This window comes from Lolium perenne, chromosome 4 (genome assembly GCF_019359855.2).
Source record: "Lolium perenne isolate Kyuss_39 chromosome 4, Kyuss_2.0, whole genome shotgun sequence".
NCBI lineage: Eukaryota > Viridiplantae > Streptophyta > Magnoliopsida > Poales > Poaceae > Lolium > Lolium perenne.
In genome coordinates this window covers 56,223,144-56,230,080 of record NC_067247.2, presented here as the reverse complement: position 1 = coordinate 56,230,080, position 6,937 = coordinate 56,223,144, and the positions used below count along the sequence as shown (strand labels likewise).

The 6,937-nt window shown below is 41.8% G+C and overlaps 1 long non-coding RNA gene across 2 annotated transcripts; it reads right to left on the bottom strand.

Moving 5' to 3' along the window:
• Positions 1–2,129: 2,129 nt before the first annotated feature.
• LOC127292601 (uncharacterized) lies at positions 2,130–4,363 on the bottom strand. Of its 2 annotated transcripts, XR_007845255.2 has the most exons (5): positions 4,106–4,363; positions 3,841–3,965; positions 3,262–3,329; positions 3,045–3,178; positions 2,130–2,343 (listed from the first exon to the last, which is right to left on the bottom strand). It is a non-coding gene; the product is annotated as an uncharacterized lncRNA (long non-coding RNA). The 2 variants fall into 2 exon arrangements; XR_007845254.2 differs by having other exon boundaries at positions 3,841–4,363.
• Between the last annotated feature and the right edge of the window lie 2,574 nt (positions 4,364–6,937).

Sequence of the window (6,937 nt, the reverse complement as noted above, 5' to 3'; positions counted from 1 at the left end):
CATTACGCGCAATACTTAATGCAATTGTCTGTTGTTAGCAACTTAATACTGGAAGGGGTTCGGATGATAACCTGAAGGTGGACTTTTTAGGCATAGATGCATGCTGGATAGCGGTCTATGTACTTTGTCGTAATGCCCAATTAAATCTCACAATACTCATCATAATATGTATGTGTATGGTCATGCCCTCTCTATTTGTCAATTGCCCAACTGTAATTTGTTCACCCAACATGCTATTTATCTTATGGGAGAGACACCACTAGTGAACTGTGGACCCTGGTCCAATTCTCTATACTGAAATACAATCTACTGCAATTGTTCTACTGTTCTCTGCAAACAATTATCATCCACACTATACATCTAATCCTTTGTTACAGCAAGCCGGTGAGATTGACAACCTCACTGTTTCGTTGGGGCAAAGTACTTGGTTTGTGTTGTGCAGGTTCCACGTTGGCGCCGGAATCCCTGGTGTTGCGCCGCACTACATCTCGCCGCCATCAACCTTCAACGTGCTTCTTGGCTCCTACTGGTTCGATAAACCTTGGTTTCATACTGAGGGAAAACTTGCCGCTGTACGCATCACACCTTCCTCTTGGGGTTCCCAACGGACGCGTGCTATACGCGTATCATGGACCGGGGTCCACAGTTCACTAGTGGTGTCTCTCCAATAAGAAATAGCATGTTGGGTGAACAAATTACAGTTGGGAAATTGACAAATAAAGATGGCATGACAATGCACATACATATTATGATGAGTAGTGTGAGATTTAATTGAGCATTACGACAAAGTACATAGACCGCTATCCAGCATGCATCTATGCCTAAAAAGTCCACCTTCGGGTTAGCGTCCGCACCTCTTCCAGTATTAAGTTGCAAACAACAGACAATTGCATTAAGTATGGTGCGTAATGTAATCAACACAAATATCCTTAGACATAGCATTGATGTTTTATCCCTAGTGGTAACAGCACATCCACTACCTTAGAACTTTCTGTCACTGTCCCAGATTTAATGGTGGCATGAACCCACTATCGAGCATAAATACTCACTCTTGGAGTTACAAGTAACGACTTGGCCAGAGCCTCTACTAATAACGGAGAGCATGCAAGATCATAAACAACACATATATGATAGATTGATAATCAACATAACATAGTATTCCATATTCATCGGATCCCAACAAACGCAACATGTAGCATTACAAATAGATGATCTTGATAGTGTTAGGCAGCTCACAAGATCGAACAATGATAGCACAATGAGGAGAAGACAACCATCTAGCTACTGCTATGGACCCATAGTCCAGGGGTGAACTACTCACACATCACTCCGGAGGCGACCATGGCGGTGAAGAGTCCTCCGGGAGATGATTCCCCTCTCCGGCAGGGTGCCGGAGGCGATCTCCTGAATCCCCCGAGATGGGATTGGTGGCGGCGGCGTCTCTGGAAGGTTTTCCGTATCGTGGCTCTCGGTACTGGGGTTATTATCGACGAAGGCTTCTTATAGGTGGAAGGGTAGGTTTAGGGGCGACGCGAGGGCCCCACACGCCAGGGCCGCGTGACCCCACCCTTGGCCGCGCCGCCCTGTTGTGGCGGCGCCTCGTCGCCCCACTTCGTTTCCCTTTCGGACTTCTGGAAGCTTCGTGGAAAAATAAGACCCTGAGCGTTGATTTTGTCCAATTCCGAGAATATTTCCTTACTAGGATTTCTAAAACCAAAAACAGCAGAAAACAGCAACTGGCTCTTCGGCATCTCGTTAATAGGTTAGTGCCGGAAAATGCATAAATATGACATAAAGTATGTATAAAACATGTGTCACTACAACAGGAACCCCCCTTCAGCAACGCATTGATGTGTTGCCGAATGTCCATATAAGCGTTGGTAACCTCTACACCAACGGATTTAGTATGCGTTGCCGTAGGTGGCGTTGCAAGGGTCTACAACTACGCATATACATCCGTTGGTAAATGACATAAAGAAGCGTTGTAAGATAGCAACGTATATAGTTAGAGCCGAACAACGCTTCATATGCGTTGGTGGCTAACCTGCATGAATGGATTTTGAAATGATATTGCAATCATTGCAAAATCTTACAATAGTTACTAGACACCTCAAATCGTTAATGGTGGATCATATATTGATTTATTGTTCAGCGGAGAGTGCACATGAGCCACAATATTATAAACAGAAAGACCTCATATATTAAATTAACGTTGTAGCTTTACAAAGAAGACGATCCAATGAATACAATATCTCTATATGTGAAAATGAAATTCTAAACACTAATTTCAAACTATGTAGTAGCACTATTCTCATACTTGCATCATCCACTTGTATTGGTAATCTGCAACAACAACAAAAATTAAGATAAGTAATGTAACATTAGTAGGACACGCAACAAGTTAATAAAATAGTATAATTTATAATAGCTGCAAGATACATCGGATGAAGGCCATGAGGTAATTACTCCTCCTGTATGACCACTCCTCTCTCTAAACAAAGAAGAAAGTTATTGTTTATTCTCTCTAAATAGCAAGGTCAAAGTAACGAGAATACTTTTAGCCATATATACATCATAATCTCTTGGTTGCAACAGATTCTTGCATGAACTCTTTTTTCTAGATGCTATTAATCTTCCAATATTACCACACTCATTGGGGGAGCTTTACTTGGGAGTGCAATCTGATTTACACAAAGTAGCTTAATGGATTTTATTGTCCGCGGAGTATAAGATTAAATGAATATAGCAGACATAATAAAAGATGCCGCGTTGTAATTTCCTAATAATTTTATTTTGACTAAACCTGTTATAATTCAGAGTAAATAATTTAATAGAATATAGTAGATAGAATAAAAGATATTGCATCCTAATCCGCTAAGAATTTATGTGCTTTGCCGACTACATGTGGATCCTTCTGGAAGAACACTGATACAGAGTAGTAATTTCGAGAGACTAAATCATTATTCAGAAGTAACTAAATTCAGATATACATGCATAAGTAGTACGTGAGATGGCTAGACTGATATGTTTGAGGCCATAAGTACCTCAGGACCAAGGATTTCACCACGCTACACCACATACTCTGATTACATTATGTACCCTTCTTCTGTAAAACCATGGCTTCATACTTCTCATAGTTGGACTGCACAAAGACTGAAGATTAGACTCTGTTCTGGAACTGCAAAAGCACAAAGCACGCTGTCATAAGAAACCAGCATAAATTTCCAAACTATTATGTGTATAGCCCAATCTAAAGATTACCTGACAAATACAGATACATAATGCATGATCGATGCAGTCAAAGAATTTTAATCTAAGTGGTCTCCCTTCTGAAAGTTGAATTTCCAAACTATTAGAAGTCAGCACATCACTGAAAGTTGCATACCATTGACATTAATGCACAAATCATCAAATGCAAGATGAATTTGAGCTAATAAATTATTTTATTCTCCACATGGATAGCCAACAGACTGAAAATGGTCCCTAAGATAGTTTTCAAGTGCATCTATAGGTAACAACGGATCTGTATTTCTACACAGATAGAATCAAAGGATTGCCTGGCTCGTCATAGTCACGGGATGTCTAATATTTATGGACCAGATGAACAAAACGATAACTAGGTAATCAATCGCACCACTGTCAAATTAATCAAAACCAGAAACCCAAGTTGATGTTCAGACACAACATGTATATCGCATGACACTATCAACAACAAAAGAACCTGCGATGATATAAAATTTAGTGGAATACATCATGTACTGATCAAGGGAGGTGATGCTGGCTGAGAGCAGGCAGAGTGAAATTAGTAAGAAGGACTGATGACCTGTAGGACTTGGTCACCTGATTAAGAGAAGCGAAGCTGAATCAGGACAGGAAATTTGGCGCAGGGTACCCGCGAGCGAGCGTCCGTGAATGAGAGGCAGGAACGGGCAGGCGGAGCATCACCGATCCACCAAGCACATGACCTAGGATAATGAGTAACAGATCAAGCCAACGAAAGACTGCATAAAAAATACTGTATTTAGATCTTGAAAAAAAGATTGCAAAAATTGGATCGGGTAAGTGAGAAATTGAAAGACGTCAGTTGCGAATTGGATTGCCGGACCTCCAGTACCGCTGCACCTACTGACTCGTCAATGGTGTTCGTCTCGCCGCCGCAAATCATTGCCCAATCCTCGGAATCTGAGTCCCATACGAGAACGAAGCACGGTCGGCCGAACGCGGAGTCGGAGGCAGCCATAAAGATAGATCGAGATGGAGATGCTCACACGGAATTGTAGGGGCGGGTGCCTTTTGCGGACGGTGCGTATTACTAGCTGAGGAGAAGGATTGTGATTAAAGGAAGTTATAAATCACGTCTTATCTATTCGCTCGTTCGGAAAGTGGGGAAGTTGTTCCATAGCAGCGCATCGCCAAACCGTTGTAACATATAGGTAGCTACATGGGAGGTCGTGGTGTAGTGTGTGTATCATCAATAAAGAGAGCATGGAACATAAGAAATTATCGATACGTTGGAGACGTATCAGCATCCCCAAGCTTAGTTCCTACTCGTCCCCGAGTAGGTAAACGATAACAAAGATAATTTCTGAAGTGACATGCTATCATAATCTTGATCAATACTATTGTAAAGCACATGAGATGAATGCAGCGATTCGAAGCAATGGTAAAGACAATGAGTAAACAACTGAATCATATAGCAAAGACTTTTCATGAATAATACTTTCAAGACAAGCATCAATAAGTCTTGCATAAGAGTTAACTCATAAAGCAATAAATTCAAAGTAAGGGCATTGAAGCAACACAAAGGAAGATTTAAGTTTGAGCGGTTGCTTTCAACTTGTAACATGTATATCTCATGGATAGTTGTCAATATAAAGTAATATGATGAATGCAAATATGCAAGTATGTAGGAATCAATGCACAGTTAACACAAGTGTTTGCTTCTTAAGATGGAAGGAAGTAGGTAAACTGACTCAACATAAAAGTAGAAGAATGACCCTTCGCAGAGGGAAGCATGGATTGCTATATTTGTGCTAGAGCTTTTATTTTGAAAACAAGAAACAATTTTGTCAACGGTAGTAATAAAGCATATGTGTTATGTATAAGATATCCTACAAGTTGCAAGCCTCATGCATACTATACCAATAGTGCCCGCACCTTGTCCTAATTAGCTTGGATTTACATGGATTATCATTGCATAGCATATGTTTTAACCAAGTGTCACAAAGGGGTATGTGGTGACCCTGCATACCACTGCATGTTGTAGTATGCTAGTCGTTGATATAACATTCACGAAGTACCATTCCGCAAATATTACATCCCTCAGAGTAGTACAACAGAACATAGCAGGTCCATAACTCATTCATTTAATATTACAAATATCATACACATATCGTCTTGGAGCTCCTCTTGGGTCCTAAGAGGAATACTCCTGGGTTCGAGGCGAACTCAACTTAGCTTACAATATAGATGTCTCATTAAGTTGTACATTTATTCTCTCGAGCAGCTGAATACTAAGAGTTCGGGCTGCTCGGCTACTACTACTACTTGATGTTTCTAGGCTTGATCTCCTCCGGAAGCCTCCCCGGTTCCGTAGACTATGAGATAGTCTACGCCTTCAACACCTCCAGAGAGGTCTGGTTCTTCATAGCCGATGATCTCGGCTCCTTCAGTGTGGTCGTAGTCCTCCTCCAAACGATTCAGACAATCTAAGCAAGGGATTTAAGATTGGGATGAGTACGAGCGTACTCAATAAGTTCATTATAGAGAAGAGGTGTTTAATGCACTAGCTACGATATTAGACCAGAAAGTCTAATACCAATGCAAGTTTTGATAAACATTTCTTCAAGAGATTGCTTTTATTTCCAAGAGCTATGTCCGTCAGCCTTCACCGGTTTACTAGAACTTCATGGAGCTCCTTTTCGGCCGCGTTCGCAGTTCCTTATCCCGGAACAGGGAGTGACGGGTCACGGTTCTTTACACTCTGCAGAGGTGTGTTGCTTTACCCATAAGAGATCTTAACCTTGGTGCCAACCGGGCAGCTTTCCCGTCCACACTTCCTTCGGTGTGAGGCCCGGTATAAGGTCATAGTCAATTATATTCCTCCGCTACCTCGCACACCCACCCTTTGTTGCAAACCCCGACCCTGGGTCCTCGCCGGTCCCATTATTCCCGTAATTTCAGGGTGGACCCCGACCACGACAACAGTTCTAGGCTCTACCATAAACTCCTTCGCCGGAAGCTGCAACCCATCATAGACCGCATTACCGTGGGGAATTAGAATGGGCTCCCCACCCTCCGGTTGTTCCGCAAGACACAACTGCTACGGTAAGCATTGCATTACCGTGGGGAATTAGAATGGGATCCCCACCCTCCGGTTGTTCCGCCAGATACAACTGCTACGGTAAGCGCATCCGTTGATGTACAAGAGGTGGAAATACAATTGACTATTCCGTCCCACTCCAGATCTTATGGTTAACACGGGTATTACGGCACAAGAATCACTGGCGACATTTGTTGTTTAATCCTAGATGGATATAAACCCTTGCAATGGAACCTCCACCATATCCACACAATCCATGGTTCCATTGCCCACCACATAGTCATATTCATAGTTATGAAAATAGTGGTTTTGGTTTTTATGCAATAGTGATAATCATAGTACTTTGCAAGTAATTTGATAAAGATACTCAAATGACATGAGCAAGTGATGAACTTGCCTGAACACTGCAAAGTTTTGTAGTTGGAAGGTGTGGACTGACCCTTGTCCTCTGTCTCTGAAAAATAGCATCATTGTCTGATAAGGGCAATGGTTAAAGAAGCAATTATGCATGATTTCAGTTTTAGGGTTTGTTCCCCCCTTCCGATGTCGTTGTTATTTCATGTGAGAGGTTAATACTAAGAACAACTTGTAGATACTTGATTTAGGGTAAATACA